We start from the raw sequence: 18,507 nt of genomic DNA on the forward strand, positions 1-18,507 counted from the left end.
AATACTTGGGTAGAGACACATAAAATTGGGTTGGATGGAGAGGTTCCTAAAAGGATACTACTTAACCTCTGCTACCCACTCTTTCCAAGGCTTCTTGGTAGCCAGGAGGCGTCCCAGAAGAAGATAATTAGGCTTGTGCTGTTTCAACCTCCTCTGATCCCTAAGAAAGAGTTAATTACAGTCTTTTCCCTCTTGCTCAAAGGTGGCTGGGTATTATTATCAGAGCTGTAATTATTCATGCTAATTGCTTATTTGGAGAGGGAGAGGGAAGGAGAGAGAGAAGCCCCAGACTCTGCATCAGTGATTAGCAGAGCAGACCCAGGTACTCTTCAGAAGGCTGGACCAAGGTAGTGCAAAGGGGTGGAAGGAGGCTGGGAATGCTGGAGTGTTGGTGAGTGAGTGGTGGAGCAGACCTGGTCCTGCTAATGCTGCCACCTCCTCCGGGACTGAGGAAGAAGAGCATGCACTTCTTGCAGACCTTCCTCCGGTGGAGGGCACTCCGAGGTAATTGTACTGCTGGCTGGAGTCTTGGTTTGTTTTGTGGCTTTAATTAACCTCTCATCATTTGGTTTCATTTTCCCTCTGTACGAGGGAGCAGGGCGGGTTGTGAGCTGCATGTCTGAGGTTTGGGTTTAAGCTCCTCTGCAGGTATTTCAGATGCTATTTCATTAAACTGAACAAAAACTTCTATGATGCCCTGACTGCCTTATGCTGGCGGTTTTAAGTTGGGAAGGGCAAAGGAGGTGTTGTGTCTGTCCTCCCCACTACGTACGGGCTTTTAATAATAAGGCTGATTTCCTTTGGAGGCTTATTCCTATCACCAGATCTGGGGCTTGCTTGTTAAAAGCAATAGGTTTAACCTGTATTCGTTGTTGGTTAAGAGCATCTGAAGTATGATGGTGCTGATGAGATGCTTTGAAGGCAGCAGCATGGTCAAATCCAGCATGCTGCAGAAGCTGGGACTTGGTGGGAAAACGCTGTGGGAAGCTGTTTCCTTAGGCAGATGTGGAGCGGTTTGGGGATGGTGTGCTGTGAACACACACTGGCTTCTTCTGAAGTGAAGGAAGAATTGGTGAGGTGGGAGCTTGACCTGAGTCATCCCTAAGCAGTCATGAGTTTATTGTACTGTGTTTTTTGTTCTCCTGTGTCCTGCTTGGCTGCGGTTGCAGACTGCTCCTGGTATCTAATCCTTGCATGAGTCAGTGCAGGGGTGAGTGCTCCACTGTGATGTGCGCTGCTTTCTGTTGAGCTTTCTGTTTTCTCTTAAGCTTTTGGCTCCTGCTGTTCTTAAGGCTGAGAAAAACAACCTCAAGAATTGCACTTTACAGGTGACATGAACTGTGTGGGTTTTAACAAAACAACTGGAGGGAGCTGCCTCTGCCAAACACCTCCGAATGTTCCTCTGTCCTTTTTATAAAGGTCTGTCTGCTGTCGTGCTCGTGGACAAGCAGCCACATGCTGTGCTAAAAGCCAGACTGCAGCGCTCTCTCTTCTGGACATCTGAAATGATTATCCTTGTGCTTTAACTTCCTAACTGGCCATAATTATGTTTTAATGTACTGAGTAATCTTTTCATCTGGATGTTTTACTGCTCACATAAATTACACCGGCTTTCCATGTTCATATCCTCTTCCTGACAGAGGAACTGGCTTAAGTATAGCAAAGTGGCGACAGGACTGTTACTGTGGGAACTGCAGTCATCTCCATCCTTTGGGATGGGTGGCAAGGACACAGGGATGGGGAGATGTTTCTTGCTGAGTAAGGGGAAATTCGGATTTGCACAGAGATCAGGGTCTTGGTGGCTATTCTAACAGGTACGGCGCTGCTGAACCTGAGCTGAAGATTTATTTGTAGATTTCTAAGCCTTTTGCGTGCCTATTATTTGGAATGCTGGACAAGGCAAGGAATCCAAATTTGCAGCCCTGGCACAAGAGAAATAGCCCTTAGTAAACCCAGTCTATCCATATCTGGATCCCTTAATGACAGCAAATTTTGTACTTATCTTGAAATCTGTAGGAATTAAGAGCTTTTTTTACTCCCTGAGGTATCTGGCCAAAGTGCAGTGATTTCTTTCCTTCTTCTGTTTTCTTTTTTCCCCTGTATTTTCTGACAATTACCACTTCATCCTTTGCTGTTCTGTTCTTAAGCTACGTGTAGTAAACATTATCTAACTAATTACTACTTATTGCTTTGCTATGGACCTCAGATCTCCGAAACACCTCTTTAATAACACTGTTGTAGGAAAACCATGCCTTTGTATGCTCCTATAGCAAGCTTCCCATGCGCTGCCGGTAGCGCTTGCTTCCTCCCTGTGGTTTGTTCTTCATGCTGGGGTTGCAAGATTGTAAACGAGTGCTGCCCTTCTTGCACCTTTGTCACTCAATGCTTCAACTCCATGTGCAGATTGAGTGGGGAGGTCAGGAATCTTTGGGTTGTGGACGTGATCTTTGCTTTGCAGGGGTTATAATATGGTGTGATGTTACCTGCAAGGAGAGCGATGCCCCCAGAGGAATGTACTCTGATGGCTACCAAGGGCCATGAGAGGCTGTGATCCCTCTAACGAGGGAAACATCCCTCTATGGAGGAACTACATACAGTACAGTGCATGGCACTCAGAGAGGTCCCCTGACTGTGGGGCTCTGCTGCTGTGTGTGTTCAGTGACTGGGGGGTGACCAGCATCTTGAGGATGTTAACCACTGATTTGGTAATAATACTAATAATAAGTAAAATAATAATAGTCTCTCCAAGTGACCTAGAGTGCCTTGTACAGCTAGCTGACCTTGTGTGCCGTAGGAATAAGTAAGATATCTACGTGGGGGAGTTGTAACCAGAGACACCACCATTGCCCTTGACCTGTTGACATCCAGATTTCTGAGATGTAAGTAAAGAGGCTTGGAGCAAGACAGTTGCAGGTACAGGAGTGGGTAAGAAGCTGGGCAGTGAAGACTCATAGCAGTTCGGGGTGTTTGCTAAATGCCTGCCTTTCATCTGCTGTTGACCTGTGTTGGACTTGGAGCTAATCGGGAGATATACAGACAAGTCGTTTGCAAAGTAGGCATGTCTAAGCAGTCGTGGTGTGCTTTGATCTGAAAGGCTTTCCTTTAAGTGTCAGGCAGGCTTTCAACTGAGGTCTGTGTGAGAGAGAGTTTTTGATGGAGTGAGATGGCATGGTTGGGTTTACTGGAGTTTAACTCCAGTAGTTGAAATCAGGAAAGGTAGAGGAAAGGCTTTGTAAGAGGCTGGCTCTGGGAGTGGAGGACTGACTCCCCATCCTGTATCAGTTATTGCAGTAGTGTGGGCAATGTTGTTTTCCCTTTTATTTTCCCCTGACAAAATCCATTAATTAAAAGGCTACATTAATCTGCACTCATTGAGTTTGACAGATCTGAGATTGAATGCTAATTCATGGCACTATTCTGTGTGGTGGGGTGTGCGTGAGCATCTTTAGGGGCTAGGGCAGCCAGCAAGTAATCATCTGTCAGGCTGAGTTCTTGCTCCATCTCCCCCCAGTATATCCAGTCAGGGGGGAAATAGGGGAGAGAGACTTTACAAACCTCAGCAAAAATAGTGAATATCCCAGGAAAAATAACACCTATGCATGAGCTATCAGAATAGCAGAGCTGAAAAAAGGTGTTTGGCCAATGACCAGATGCTCGCGCAGGACTCTGGTCCAGGCATCAGAGTGGTTGTTCTGCAAATCAGCCTTGTGAAACAGCCCAGCAAGAAATCATTGTGTAACCCCTGCAGTGGGTGATGTTCCTCAGGATTGGGTTTTTCAGGCAGTTTCTGTAGTCACGTTGTGAGCAGCAAGTGCTGGTTTTTATTATTATTACTTTTTTCCCTTGATCTTTCTGTTTCCTTGCTTTTTGCCCTCACAACACTGATGAGGGCACCCCCATTTTCCTTATCCCAGGCAAGACTCTTAAACCTGTGCTCAACTCTTTCTTGGTCATATTGTCTAGGCAGTGACATGCAGTGGCTATATAATGTGATGGAAATGTATGTAACAAGCTTCTGTGGAGAGGTGGATGTAGGTATGTATGTGTTTATACATTTTACTAGCACTTAAATGCATTACATGTTTCTCCCACATTCGCTTGCTGGTGCAGCAAGCTATGGTGAGGATTCTGTGGGCTATTCCCGAGCTCACAGGCAGGAATGTGGCAGTGTTCTTCTCTGTTCCCTTGTCCATGCTCAGCCAGAGTTCCAAGATCCTTAACAAGTTAGTGGTCATTTTTCATTGTCCAGCATGTACCAACTAAATATTCTTGATCATAGGATCTTGACAAATGAATGGGCAGTGATCCAGTAGGTTGAGCAGTCCTGGATATGAGGATCAGTTGGAAGTTAAGCTGGGTAATCTGAACCTCAACATAACCATTACCATGATGCAGATCCTACCAAAAGGCTGAGAAAGAATGTTAGGGGTGTCCGGTGTTTCTATTGGACTTGTTTGGAATATCAACATATTATTATGATGGTCAAGTCAGGCCCTCTTGGCTTCAATAGCTGACCTGTAACTCCTGAAGAGCTAGGTGTAACAGGGTTGAAATCAGCTTTAAAGCCTGATTCTCCCTTACAGTTGGGTTTCTCAGGGTTTTTGGTTGGTTTTGGGGTGGTTTTTATTGGCTTGGTTTGCTTGTGTGTTATTTTACGTTCATTCTTTTAACCCTCCAGAAGTTCTTCGCTCTGGTAGCTCAGCTTATATAGCCTCAAAGCAAGGAATAATCAGCTGTGCATCCCAGCAGCACCTTCTTTCTTGCAGGGTGATGTTGCGACCCTGTGTATGCGCTTGTGAAAATAAAAGCATTCAATAGTATCCATTTCTGTCCCTGTTCTCCCCATAAGCCATTTTAAAAGGAGTTGTAGAACTCAACTGAAAGTACATGCTGCTCCCTCGTGGAGCACCATGCATTGCAGGCGAGGCCAAGATTGCTGTGTATAAAGGATCTGGTCTAGCAGCCTCTGAAACAAGTGATGCTCCTTTTAGGAAGGGAAAATGGGATTTTGCAGGTAATGGAATCAAGGGGTTTGCTGTCTTTAATTTCCAGCCAGCACCCGCCTTGGGATGGAAAATGTGGGAATAGCTTGTGGAGCCGGCTCGGCTTTGGAGGGTGGGTGGGTGGGTAAGGAAAGGTGAGGACGTGGTGGTGGGGAGAGGTTTCTCCAGCCTTTCTTTTTGTGCTGAGTTGGCCCGAAGACCCAAACGCTCAGGATATTAGAGGCTTACCTGCATGTCCAATGTGCTCCCTGCAGGCAGCCCCATGTCTGCAGCGTCTGTCTGCTGCTGGGCACTGCCAAACATGGGGCTAAATCATTCTTGCAAGAGATGGAGCAAACCTGAGGTTTGGGCTGTTCCCAGAGAGGAGCAGGTATTGCCCCGAGTGCCTTCTACTCTGCTGAGGAACTTGCTAAATCCTACTATCAACCAGCTGCTTCCACCTCTTACAGATCTCAATAAATAAATGTTCCTTCTTATGTCTGATGGAAGTAGGTACCTGTTTGGAGAAAGCCCTCTCCTCTTCCAACACACAGGGAGGATGGAGGAGAGGTTGGAAGCCTGCCTGTAATCACAAGAGGGCAGAGTTGGCTCATGGCTCCTGAGCATCCCCAGCTCATGGACCCACCGAGGGGCAGCGGGAGCTCCCCTTGCCCTTGGCACTGGTGGCAGCCGGAGCTGTGACAGTTGCTGGGCTGTCGGCACAAATGTGACTCCATCGTGTGACTGTGCCCTTCAGCACCAATGTTACCTGGGGGGATAGATAAATAAGACAAGAATATCTCTTGTGACCCTTCTCTAGTTGCTTTGAAAGGTCAGCTGTACCCATGTGTGCTCATGGGCGTCTTGCTATGGCATTAATAAAAGCTTCATATTAATATTGATGTTAGAATTGAAAACATAAATTGATTGTTAATTAGCAGCTGAAGAGTGGCTCAAGCAGTGCTGGTAATGATGTATTGAGCTTGGCTTCCCAAGAAATGTCTGCTCTAAACTACACAAATGCAGGTCACAGGTCCTGTTTGCATGTAAAATAGCAAAGGTGTCATTGCTAATGAACACATCTTCCTAGCAGGTACTCAGCAGGCTGCTCGTACCGGCACGTTTTGAGAGTATCTTTTGTGCCATTGCCTGGAAGGAGCTGGAATGATCACAGTGGGAGACTGCCTCCTGGTCACCTCTTGGTGGTTGTTCTTTCAGGTAGTGCAGGAATGTGGATATTGAGGCTTTTAAACAGATTGGAGTTTTAGAATGACTTGTGTGTGTGACCTGTGTGATTTTTAGGTAAGACCATGTGTAACGTTCCCTAAAGCCTTCTGGGTCTCATTGATGCCATCAAGTCCAGTAGTAAGTTATCTTGAATGGACAGCTCTACGTTCTGTGGCATTTCTCCTGGGGTCGGGGAATGGGGATGGCATTTTTGGCCCCCTCCTGCAATTGAGTTTCCTGGGAAGAAAAAGTGGATATCTAAAATGGATGGTGGCATGGCTCAGTCTTCAAAAGCATGTTGGCATCTCCCATGGCCCTCACCCTGCTGTGAATGGGATTGAAGAGCAGCTCTCCTATGCAACTTCAGTAGGGTTTGTAGTTAGCTCTGTCACCTACCCGCACGTCTCTAGTGTGAGTCTGTGATCATGGGGTGCAATCCTGGTGTCCGTATTACGAACCTTCCTCTATTGCATTGACAGTTAGGTGGAGCATGCCATTAACCTTTCAGGCTGCTCTAATTGCTCAGTTTTTGATCAGACACAGCTTGTATTAGTATGTGATGGCTAAACTCAGTGCAGTGTTGTCAGAGTGTCATAGGCTCTGCTGGCCAGCAGATCCTCTCTTCCCTCCTTCATTCCCCTGCTCTATGCATGAGGAAAGCGAAGCTGAAGCACAACCTTGACATAGGAGTAGGGGTTTTTGGCCAAAACTAACTAGCAAAGCAAAAGCAAACTGCAAGAGCATCCCAGGTTTTATGTGTGTTTGCACTCAGGCATTTTCTGTATCTTCTCAGTCTTTAGACTTCCGCCCTATTTTTTCCCTTACCATCCTTGCACTTGCTTTGAAATGGGACTTCCCAAATTCACATCCCCACCGCTCACGTGTTTCATTCAAGCACTGCTTTCATCCTCTTCCTGCCCTACCCAAGCCCAGCATTTTCACACGGAACAAAGCTTATTTCCCTGGTTAGTTGTGTTTGCTCTCTGTCTGCTGACTGGATGACTAACTCCTTGGTGTTGCAATCCATACAGAGGTGTCTTGTCGCAGACAAAAGTGGTACTTAGGGTAGCTGTGCTAGTGCAGGCATGCAAATGTGTCTCAATAGGCCCTGGAGCAGAGCCAGTCCCCAGCAGCACCATCCAGGGCCAAGGGTGATGGGGTGAACTTGTCTGAACAAGCAATCCCTTTCCTCCAGAGCTGATGGGTGCTTATGGTGATGTAGAAGGGACGGGTAGTGGGGCTGTCAGCCATGGACTCCAAGCAGGAGCAGTGTGAGAAGCAGCCCAAACCCTGGGCAGTGGTGGGGTGGCTCTTCAGGATGCTGTGTGGAAGCAAGAAGAAATGGTGCCGACTTCTCCCATCTTATCCAACTTTTGTTACAAAGCCTGAAAAGAGCTTTCCCAAGGTGCCACAGATGAGGTGACAGGAAGACACAGATGGAAAAGGACTTCCTAAAGTGAAGTAGGCACAGCGGGAGGTATTTCATTAGCAAGGGAGATGGTGGTAAACTTCGTCCTTGTCTTGATGAGAATATATAGGGAACATGTGTGTTGGCACACTTGGCTTAACATAACTGAAGAGCCTCGTCTAAGATGCAGAGTAATGCATCTGAAGTTGCTTAGATCTAAACTTGTCCCTAGGCGTTTGACATTTCCCTCAGTGAAGACTCATCTTGTACTGTATGTTCATTATAGCTGAACTCTTTCTAAAGATGCTTGTGGTAGAGCATCCCATAAAATAAAATCAATTATGCCTCAGCCTTCTTATCTCTACTAAGTGTACAATGGGGATTGATTGTGCCTCTGAGAAGAAAACGCTATGTTACACTTCTCATCTATGTCTAAATGTATTCCTGGTAGACCAAACCCACTTAGAAACAGCTGTAGCAAGACTAAGATTCTGGGACTGGATGATAGCTGGCACTGTTTTGTCCTATCCTTGATGGTACCGAAAGAGCCTTATTTTGCCTTAATACAGCATCCTGTTTGCAAATGCACTTGAATAAGTGTCTTGGGAAAAGTCCCAAATGTAATACCTGCTCAAATCGTGCTCTTGGTGTGTCAGATTAGCTGCAGATGCAGTGCTCAAGCAGTCTCGTTTAATAGATTTTTATCTTCTGTACCAGTGGATTCAAAGGGATGGAAAAGGATCCGGAGTTCTGGGCCACAGAGCGTGGGAAGAAAAGGAGCCTCTGAGTCACTGGTGATTATTAAGTGACAGCAGAATTGAAATGCCTCGAAAGCCCAACTGTGCACTCATGTAGGCTGCTAAATGTTGATGATGTGCAAAGACAAAAGCCCTGCCTGAAATTCCGAGATTCCTGTTTCCCTAAAGAAAAAAAAGGAATAAAATGGCCCTTTTGCTGGCTTCTCAGCTGAGCCATGAGCGCACGTGTGGTGTAGAGGCCATGGTATTCCCTTGGGCTGCTGGCTGAGATAGGATGGCATCATTGCCCTGGGCCCCAAAAGCATCTTCCTCTGCCTCAGCTGCACTCCAAGTGGAGCCTGGTGTTCAGCCACCTGGCTGATGCTGGAGAGGAAGACTGTTGGATGCAGAACCGCTCCTGCTAGCGCTGAGAGATGCCCTTTTCTTTTCTACGAGAGTGAGGGTCCTCTTCTAGGATGCAAAGCTCCAGGATAAGTTGCTCAATTGAGAGCAGTCGTCTTCATCCTGTGGTTCCCTTATTCACCAGCTCTCTTGCTTGCATGTGGGTTGGTATTAATTCCCTTCAGGCTGTGCCAGAAAGGTTTCAGGTCAAGGCAGAGGAACATCGGATGTAACTGGAATGAGGCATTTCACCAGATTACAACTCCTCCCCGGAGGACTTCTCAGTCTGTTCACAGCCCTGACGCCATGAGTCCAGGAGGACTGTGTGAATCACTCCTGGGTTGGCACTGGTGGCCTCAGGGACCTGATGGAGAGGAGCTGAGTCATGGAGGTGGGATGCAGGGCACTCCTTCACTGCAGCGAGCTGCCCACCAGGCTTCCCCAGCAATCATAGCTAATGCTTGCTTTGGATTGAGATGCTGCATAACGCAAGCTTTGTGTGGTGAGAACATATGAGTTAGGAGCTTAGAGCTCACTTTAAAGTCAGTAGAACAACCTTACTCCTCCCTGCAGACAGCCCTGATTGATCCTGACTCTCATCTCTGTGGCTTTACTTGACTTTCTGCCCCTAAAACTGGTGCTTAGTTCTACAAAAAGACATGTTGGAGCTACAGCCCAGTCACTGGTTAAAGCTGTGTAAAACTCAACAGGGCTTAGTTTGAGGTGAGAGCTTTGCCCCCAGATGTAAGACTCGGATGTACCTGCCCCTCACTCCTTTGGGCTCACGGTAACGCTGGCTTCTTCCTCGCTTCCTCATCCACTTGGTCACCCCCAAGAAAACACGGTGTTTTCCTAAATTTAGCAGCATAAGTACTGTGGATGTTGTCTCTTCTCCCCCCCTTCCCCACTTTCAAAAGGCATCTTAAAAGCTGCACAGCGATTTAAATGGCAGCTTGATGGGAATCCATAGCAAATGACTCCGCAATTAGTAAATCTCTCCTATTGTGACAGCTCTATTATTAAACTGCCATAAATGCCAGGCTATTAATCTGCTGTCTCCTCAATCCCCATGCTTCCCCTTCCTTGCCTGTCCTTTACACTGCTTGATTCTTTGATTTTTTTTTCCCCTTTATTTTCCCTGTCTTCCAGCAAGTGTTTCCAGGGAGGTGGCACTTGCAGGGAGAAAAAGGCTCTGTGACACTGTCCCTTAGGAGCTTTTAATCCGTAAGGCCTGAATAAATGGTCATTAATCTGTAAGGTCTATGAATGGTCATCTCTCATTTGCTTCGAAACTTCTGCTGCTTCAAAACCAGAGCATGTGAAATTCCCAATTTGCCAAAATCAAAGTTTAGCTCTTAATGAAGCCCCTTTATGCAGGAAGGCGAAGGGGTAGGGAGGGAAGCTGTGACAGCAAGTGGGCAGGATATTGACTTAGGAAAAATCATAGCTGTCCTAATGGCAGGGTGAACTTTGCAGCTGCTCCATCCCATGGTAAAGGTGTGCATCTCGTTTCTTAGCCCATAAATCTGCTCTGTCACCCCAGTGCTCAGGGACATGTGGTGCTGTCGGTAATGTAAAGGGCATGCAGGGCTGCAAACAGCAGTGAAAGTAGAGCCTGGAATAGATGCTGCCTCCATTGTGATGGTGTGTCGTGTGTTCTCAGTGCACACTTGTACGCACTCATCCCTCCTGAGGGAGCAGATGGACAGGGGTAGAGGGAGCAGGAGCATGTGGAGGAGTGGATGTTGTAGTGTAGTACTGGGGTTACAAGAAGGTCTCACCTGTGAGCATTGAGATTGGCCTGTTGAGGATGCAGTGCTGGCAAGTCTGTCCTGGGGTTTCCACTAAGGAAAGAAATTGTATCTTTACAGTGGAGTGAGGATGATCTTAGCACAGACAGGGGTCTGCTGCTTGGCAAGAAAACACTTGGAAAGGTCCCCACCAGCCTGAAATCTGTGATCTCCTGGCTTACAGCTGCTGCTTGGGATGGTGCTGGTCTCAGTGGAGACATCTGTTACCCTGCATCTCCCCTGGCACCACGGTACCTGTGCAGGAGGAGCTGATGGTGCAGCCTGGCACAGAATCTGGATGTGTATTTATCAAATGTGTGTGTACAACTGTCCTGTTCTTCTCCACTGCAATAAGAAGTGTTACTACCCTGTATCACTGTACTTTCATCTGCTGCTTGGGGAGAAGAGTGTGTCTTGCAATACTGTCAGGACTAGGTCTTGACTGAGACCTTGGAAATTTAGACCTTTAACAGCTGGAGTGTAAAAAAAGCATCCGCATTGCTCCATGGCAGAGATAACAGCAAAGTGACCCATGAACCCAAAATCTGGGACTTGAAAACTTGTGGGCACGAAGAGGCTTTTTCTTCTGCCACGATGATGAACACACTGGTGTAAATCAGCTGCACTATGTAAACACCTACATGCTCTTTGCACCCTGTTGCTGTAGAAACTCCCTCAGAGCCTGGGTACCTGCACAGCCGCTCTGCTGCTCTGGGAACATCAGGTGCCTCCGAGCTGGGGCATCTGGTTGAGGTCTGCTGTGGACTTGGCTCATTTGGGGCAGCACTTTTGTCTGCTGCTGCTTTGGGGCTGCTGAGGTATTAAAGAAAATGAAGATCTGCATCCGCTTAGTGCCAGCTTTAGTCCCTTGTGATGAGATGGGCTTCTGCCGAGCATGCTGCCCTCTGTTAACTGTGGGTATTTAGGAGGCTCTCAAATACAGTATTATACTCCTAATTATGCAGAAATCCTCCAATCTGGCCTGTTTCATCTGGAATTATGCTCAACCATCAAATCCTGCCAAATATTATCTTCTTAGAGCAAGGGAGGCTGGTGCAGATTGCCCCCTGCAGAGAGGCAAATCCAGCCAAGAGGCCAAGCTGTGCGGCCCTGGGGGGATGAGCAGAAATAGGGGCCGCTGGTGTGAGTGTGCCCATCTCCCTTTTTAACAGCACAGGGCAGGCATAGCCACGGCCATCCACCTTCCCAGCCCTTCACCCCACATGATCCCAGTAAACACTTACGTTGTCGGATGCTTCCCAAGTCAGGGGGGTATTTTTGTGCTTGTCCATAGGGACAGTGCTTCCAGAGGAGGCTGGTTGGAGGCTTTCACCAGAGAAGATGGGAGAGGACTGGTGTGATGTCTACACACATGACTTGTGATGTGACGCTGGAACAGGAGAAGCTGTGGCTGCCCTATCCTTGGCAGTGTTGAAGGCCAGGTTGGACAGGGCTTGGAGCAAGCTGCTCTAGTGGAAGAGGGGGGATTAGAACTAGAGGAGCTTTAAGGTCTCTTCCAAGCCAAACTAACCTGCGAATCTATGATGATTTGAGCAGAGCGTTTGCACCCTCCTCCTCTGCCACCTTTCTTCTCTGGCTAAATCCCTTTACAGCAGGAATGTGTCATTCTGGAGATAACTAAGGCTATGTGATGCTTTGTATATTTAATAGCACATTTAATGCGGCTGCAATTCAAATCCCAAACATCCTTTGCAATGGTACAAGTATTGCTTAAATACCACCCCAGTCCACTTGAGGCAGATGCTCTTTGTAAAGGAATCTGGTCCTTAATTACATTGGAAAAATCACAGGCAGTGCAGGTAATTGTTAGTTATGCCTGGGCCACCATCTGCTTGGCATGTGGTTATTGCAGGGGTGCACCTGAAATTGTGCAAGGAAGCTTTAACGCTCCCTTGGTGATCTGTCCCTCAGGTGTTTGTTGGCTCAGAGCACCTGCAGGCTTCATTGCTTTCTGATCCAGACCTATATTCCTGTTGTCCTCCCTAGCCATACATGCCTCGTTTCTCAGCTCTATAGAGAGCAACCCCATAGCTTTCACTCAAATCTCTACATCCATTTAAGCCTTCCGCTGCTTCTTAGCAACGAATTAACAGTTGAGTAAAAGGGTTTTACAGGACGATATATTTTAGAGAATATTCTTAAATTACCATTCCATAAGTCACCGTACAGAATGTTTCTGAGAACCTTTTTCTAGGGAGCTCTCTTAAACCTTTAATGTTAGTTCCTGTTTGCAGTAGGTCTGGTTATTACTATGTGTCAGAGATGTCAGCTAATACGAAGGTGGGAGACAGCAAACGTAGGTTTTTATAGCTCTTAGAGCTTTCAGAAAATCATTTTCTATGCTTTTCCTTTTTCACCTTTAAAAAAAGGGGGCATCCACACATCTTTTTTTGCCAAGTGCACAGCTTCAAAACTTGGGTTTCTTGGCAATAATTCATCCAGTGTTGATTCTGGCCTGGATTCTGTGTGGTCATCTTTGTGGAGTAATAAGGTTTGCAGTCATGAGTCTTTCAGTATTGTTCCCAGTGGCCCTTGCACAGGAATACACTCTTGGAGTAGGAGGTGTAGCTCTGGAGAGTGGACTTGAGCAGCATTTGCCTTGCCTATGAGTAGCAGGAACAATGTCCAGGAAAATAAGGTACTGAGGGAACAGCTCTGAACATTATGGCAAAAATGGATAAATCTCATACTTACAATGCCGTATCACACCTGTAACTACTGTGCTTCAGCATGCAAATGGCTGCTGAGGTAGCAGAGAATGTGTACTTGCTGCCTCTTCTCATGTGTAATCAAAAGGTACAAATGAGGAGGTGTCTTTGCTGTAAACTGGGTCACTGGGTTAATAGAGTTTTGAAAATAACCCCTCCTAACCCGTGCCATTAATATCTCAGCATCCGTCTAGATTTTAATGCTGTCATATGCCTGTGATGTGCATGTCTGTCATCTGCTTGCTCTGAAGGTTTTCTCCCTTAGTAAATACTCTGTGTGATAGAGATCACTGCTGAATGCAATAGGATGCTTTGACTGGCAACAATCCGTCTTCATTTGACCACTAAATATTCCATTTCTCTAGCTAGTGAAAGGCTTGATTTAGGATAGCAGCTCAGTGACTGTTCCAGACATGGGTTTGAAAAGGTAATATTCAGCTGCACTTGATACAAATTCAGCTAGGTGAGCTTTTCATGTTTCTGTGTCTAGTACCTGTTCCCTGTTCTTTTGTGTCTCCTGCCATGGGTTTGACTGAGACACTCTTGTATGGGTGGTGTTTGCACTGCTTCCTTGCTGGGTTTTAGTGTGTTCCCTTTTATAGTGATTCAGCAGGAAATTTTAGGTTTTAGAGGGAGGAGGATTAGGGGAAGCAGTTAATGAGCTGTATTTGCTGCTCTGTCAGAAGAGATGAATCTTCTCTCAAGTTTACAGATTACTAAAGTTAGGAGCTTTATCTAAGGGATTTGAGATGAACTGTTCTCTAGGACAAGATGTCTTTCTCATTGGCCATCCTAGAGAAAGCCCTGGTGATGCTCTCATGTTAGACAGCTCATATAGGTGGAAATGGATCCCTTCCCTAGGGCCTTCCTGAAGGGTGCTGGGCTTGCTCTGAACAGCACTGCTGACTTTGTGAAATACAACATTAGCTTTACCTTCCTATTGATTCAAGCACTAAATACTTCCTCCTCCTCCCCATACCTTCTAGGCGCAGGAGCTCTGTTGGCTTTCTGTGCTGCAGTCTAGGCAGGGTGGCTTGGCACACTGTTGCTCCTAATGGTGCGGCATTTCCCAATCTGATAATGGGAATGCGAAAGAATGCTTTGCTCCTGGGTGTGTTACTCTTTTTGGGCTGGTAGGATCTTGCAAGGCGGTGCCAGATGCCTGGTTTTCTGAGCAGCAGGGCTGCAGATGTCACATTAAGGAGGACTCAGTCCTCCTTGCCCTGCAGCAGCAAGAGCTGAATGGCCATGACCTGATTTTGTTCATTTTCAGATGCACTTCAACACGTTTTTTTCTTCCCCTCCCCTTTCTGAGAATTAGGAGTCACTCTGCCTTTGCTATTATGGATCCCCCTCTCCCTTCTTAAGTGCGTCTCTCCCAGAGAGTTCACACGATCAAGCTAACCCCCTTTCTCTCATGTAACGCAAAACCCATCTACTCCAGGTAGTCAAGATTACCAGCTAACTTTACTTGTGGCTTGTAAGAGCGATAGGTTATAGTTGCTGTTGTGGTTAGCAAAGCAAAAGCCATTTCTCTCTGCTTACATTGAAGGCAGTTGTTCTCTCCACCGGCTCCTTTAAATCTTCCCCCAGCCTAGATCTTAGCAGCCAGGTCCTGGCCACCCTGAAGTTTGTGGGATCATGCTTTGACTTCCATGGGGTAATGATTTTCCTGCCCATGTTCAAATGACACCAACTACCAGTTGCGAAAGGAGAATGGTAAATTCATTTGTTAGCTGCTCTCTCTCCTGCGAGATTTACTTCCATCAGGGATTTTTATAGGCTAATGCCATGTCTTTCCTGATGGGGATGTGTGCTGAAGGAGATTTATTGTTCCTTTCCTAATAGATAGCTGTAATTTGATTTCACAACAACCACTTTGTGTGAGAGAAAGCGATTCCATTGTGCCACCACACAGCGTTGGGAGCATTTGTGGCCGTAGGGGCATTTGAATTAAAGAGAGTAAAGGCTGCACATCTGCTGCCCCCCACCCCTATTCACAGAACAGTGCTAATCCTAAAGAAAAGAGAGCAATTAGCTTGTAAACCCTTCCTGAACCCACTGGAAGATTAGCCATTTTCAATTAAAGCATTTCAGCTGGAAAGATAATGGGCTAAAATTTCCAGCTTTTAAAGTATACTATTATTGACCATGTGGGTTTATTTCTGTCAATTTACATCCTTTGTAATTAGCTACCCTGGGATAATTAGGACTGCCTTGCACCATACCCTGTTTCCCACTCTTTCGCCTTATAATGCAAATGGCAAACTGACTTCGTGGTCCGTCTCCTGGCCTGTTGCAACTAGCCCAAATCCACTGTTGTCGTTTGGACCCACGTTGGGGATGAGCCCTAAGCTGTACTTTTATGGGTTATTGTAACTCATGAGTAAAAGGACAAACCTTTACACACTGCTGTGAACGTGCCGCAACTGTTCCCGGGGAGCCCGGATGGGAGGAGGGAGGCTGATCCCATCTTGCAAGCCTGCAATAACAAGTAATTTGCAGTCCCTTGGGGAGCTGCGCACGCCCTAAAGCCGAAATACTTCTGTCTATATCACTGGTATATAGCACTTGGGGCTTACCTGGAGCTGTGTGTGGCTCTGCTTTGGCCCAGCTTGGGAGGTAAAACTTCACATGCTGGAGCAGGAGCCAAGTGGGCAGATGGGAATGCCTCACCCCAAAACACACGGCTGAGCGGCTCCATCCGACGGCATCCGCGTGTTCCAGCACTTCTAAGAGCTGCATTGCTCCTCAGGGTGTCTGGGTAGAGCCGGGAGCCTTCCTGCGGCAGCAAGGGAGCCTGACCTGGTTTCACCCCGTGCTGGATAGCCATCTCTGCTTGCTTACTGTGATTGCTCCCCATGTTCCCTGCAGTTACCGCACGAGCGCAGCACTGGCATCACTCAGCATGGGGGAGAGGCTGAGGCTGGAGCCAACAGCCAGCTTGTGGCCTCATCCAGTGCTGGCCACTGCAGTGTCCCCCCCTCGAGTGGGTATCCCTGTCTGCACCATGTGCGCAGCCTTGCATCCCCTGCTACCACAAGTTAATGGGATCAGCTGTGTTTCAGGGGGGTCTTGTGGCTCTTTGGTCACTATGTGTGACTCTGGAACACAGCTGTGCCCATGCTGCTGGTAGTGGCTGGGCTGCATCTAAGCAAAAGAAAGAGAAAGGCTGATCTTTTAAGGACCTGCTTGGCCATATAGGCTGAGGTGCCTGACATGGCAATTAGCCCTCTGGCCACAGCCAAGGACTTCTGAGTGAGGCAAGCTCAGTGAGCTATCTGAATGAAAACCATGCAGAGCTCTGACTCCTGGGTGCAACGTGGGCTTTTTCCAAGTCATGAAAACTATTGGTATTGCTCCTAGTTCTTGGCTGTCTCCCATGCGGATGTTGGCCAGGTCCCACCTAGCTTTGCCTTGTCTCCTCTAGAAGAGTTGCGCAGTGTAGATACTGCATGGTAGTGTGTAAGAGTGGATATAAAAGCCATTAAAGCTTTTCTTGTTTGAGGAATACAGCTTGGTGCTCTTGGGATCTCACTGGCTTTATCAAGCTACTGATATACTGTCTTTTTGCAGTCAGCACTTTTCCTGCCATTTCTTTGTTGAAATGCATATGAAAATATGCCTTGGAAAATGTTTTACATCTGAACTAGTTAATGCAGCACCTTGGAGAGAAGGTGTCTGATGCAGAAGTACAAATGAAGCCTCATTAAGCAGGAATTCAGTGGTTCTACTGAATGCCCCAGCAATTAAATTTCATCTCGATTCATATGCAGGTCAGGAGAGTCTGGAAGGAGAATAGAGGAAACAAAGCACTGTGGCTCTGTACTATGTAAATTAGTGTTAACATGGCATTTCATTTATTGTTAATGCATTGTTACACTGCTACTCATTGAAAAGAAACTCTGTGACAATTGCTAAGACTGATGACCCACTTGCTTATTTTTCCATCTGTGTTGGCAGCATTGCCTCTGAAAAGACCAGTGCCAAGATAAATCTGTTAAAGGGGGAAGATGCAGAGGTTTTTGTTTCCACAGAGATGACTGGAGTTGGATACTGACTTAGTGTTAAGACTTGTCCTTTAGGCTGCCGTAAGCTTAGCGTTGCCTCTCTCTTGGAGTCTGATGAGGCATGGCCACATCCCTGCTACTAGGACACTTGCTTCGGACTGGGGGCTTTCAGGATCACGAGGAACAAATCTTCAGTTCCTACTACTGGAAAAACCTGAGCTCTTGTTGAGTGTAATGTAGTAAGGGGTTCAGAGATGCTGATGTGCTTTGCAGCCCCATCAATGCATTCACACCTCTGCTCCCACAGGGCATCTCCATGTTGTCATTTGGGCTTGGAGTCTGCTGTTCTATCTTTGGAGGGCTGAAGTGCCAGCTCCTCATTTTCTGTCCTATACAAATGTCCACAGCAGGATATATTTCCTCTCTTGTGTTTTAGATTAACGTGGTCTTATGCGATGGAACTGTTTCATCTAAACTGCCTACCCATAGTGGGGAAGGAGGGTGGATACTGATGGGTGCTAATGCAGACCCATCACTGTTTTCATTTTTAGTGATATTCATAAAATATAAAGAAGAAACAGCATTTCTACTGAAGAGGAGAGGCCATGGACTGGTTCTACCAGGGCTGTACTGGTGCTGATATTGAGGTGCCAAGTACAGCTGCCACACATTCAGTATAAAGTGAAGTGGTTTAATGACCTTAAAACTGGGAGCCAGTTCCACCACTGAAGAACTTAGACTCTTATTTTTCCCTCCAGCTTTTTATCTGTGAACAACTTGCTATCATTCTGTTGCATTGATCACTAGGAGCTGAGAAGATGGGAGCTCTTAGGCACTTTGGTTTCCCTCAGTTGTGTGGTGCTGCTCTTGGTCTCAGTTTCTGCAGGGTTCCTCTATTCACACGTAGTTCTTTGAGCTGGTTCAGTGCATGTTCAAGATGATTTTACTTGTGTCCCAAAGTTGTTTTATATCTGCTAGCTACATTAATATGAAAAATTTGAGGAAAATAAAGCCAATTAAGAGCATGTCAAATGGGGGTGTATCTTTTGCCCAGAAAAAGTGTTTTTCTGTACAATACAGCCACAAAGATAGAGAATGGGAGAAATAGGCACTATGTAGCTCAAAGTGATGAGCTCTTTTTCAGATGCTGTGCATGCAGCTTCCAGAGCTCTGCTCCTTTTGGACCAGGTCATAAACTCCCACCTTGTCCTGGCATTGGCAG

General features: G+C 46.6%; 1 protein-coding gene across 6 annotated transcripts in view; it reads left to right on the plus strand.

The window, feature by feature from the left end:
• The window catches only part of GRIP2 (glutamate receptor interacting protein 2), a 239,420-nt gene that overhangs the window by 139,006 nt on the left and 81,907 nt on the right, over positions 1–18,507 (plus strand). The window contains exon 1 of one of the 6 annotated variants that reach the window (XM_057417666.1): positions 490–504. The exons of the other annotated variants lie outside the window; for them this stretch is intronic. The gene's annotated coding sequence lies outside the window, so the exon portion shown is untranslated. Of the gene's footprint in view, positions 1–489; positions 505–18,507 lie in introns of those variants that run through there. 6 annotated transcript variants of the gene reach the window in all.

Source organism: Pezoporus wallicus, unplaced genomic scaffold (assembly GCF_028554395.1).
Source record: "Pezoporus wallicus isolate ANWC-B61680 ecotype Strahan unplaced genomic scaffold, APGP_CSIRO_Pwel_v1 contig_8542, whole genome shotgun sequence".
NCBI classification, from domain to species: Eukaryota; Metazoa; Chordata; class Aves; order Psittaciformes; family Psittacidae; genus Pezoporus; species Pezoporus wallicus.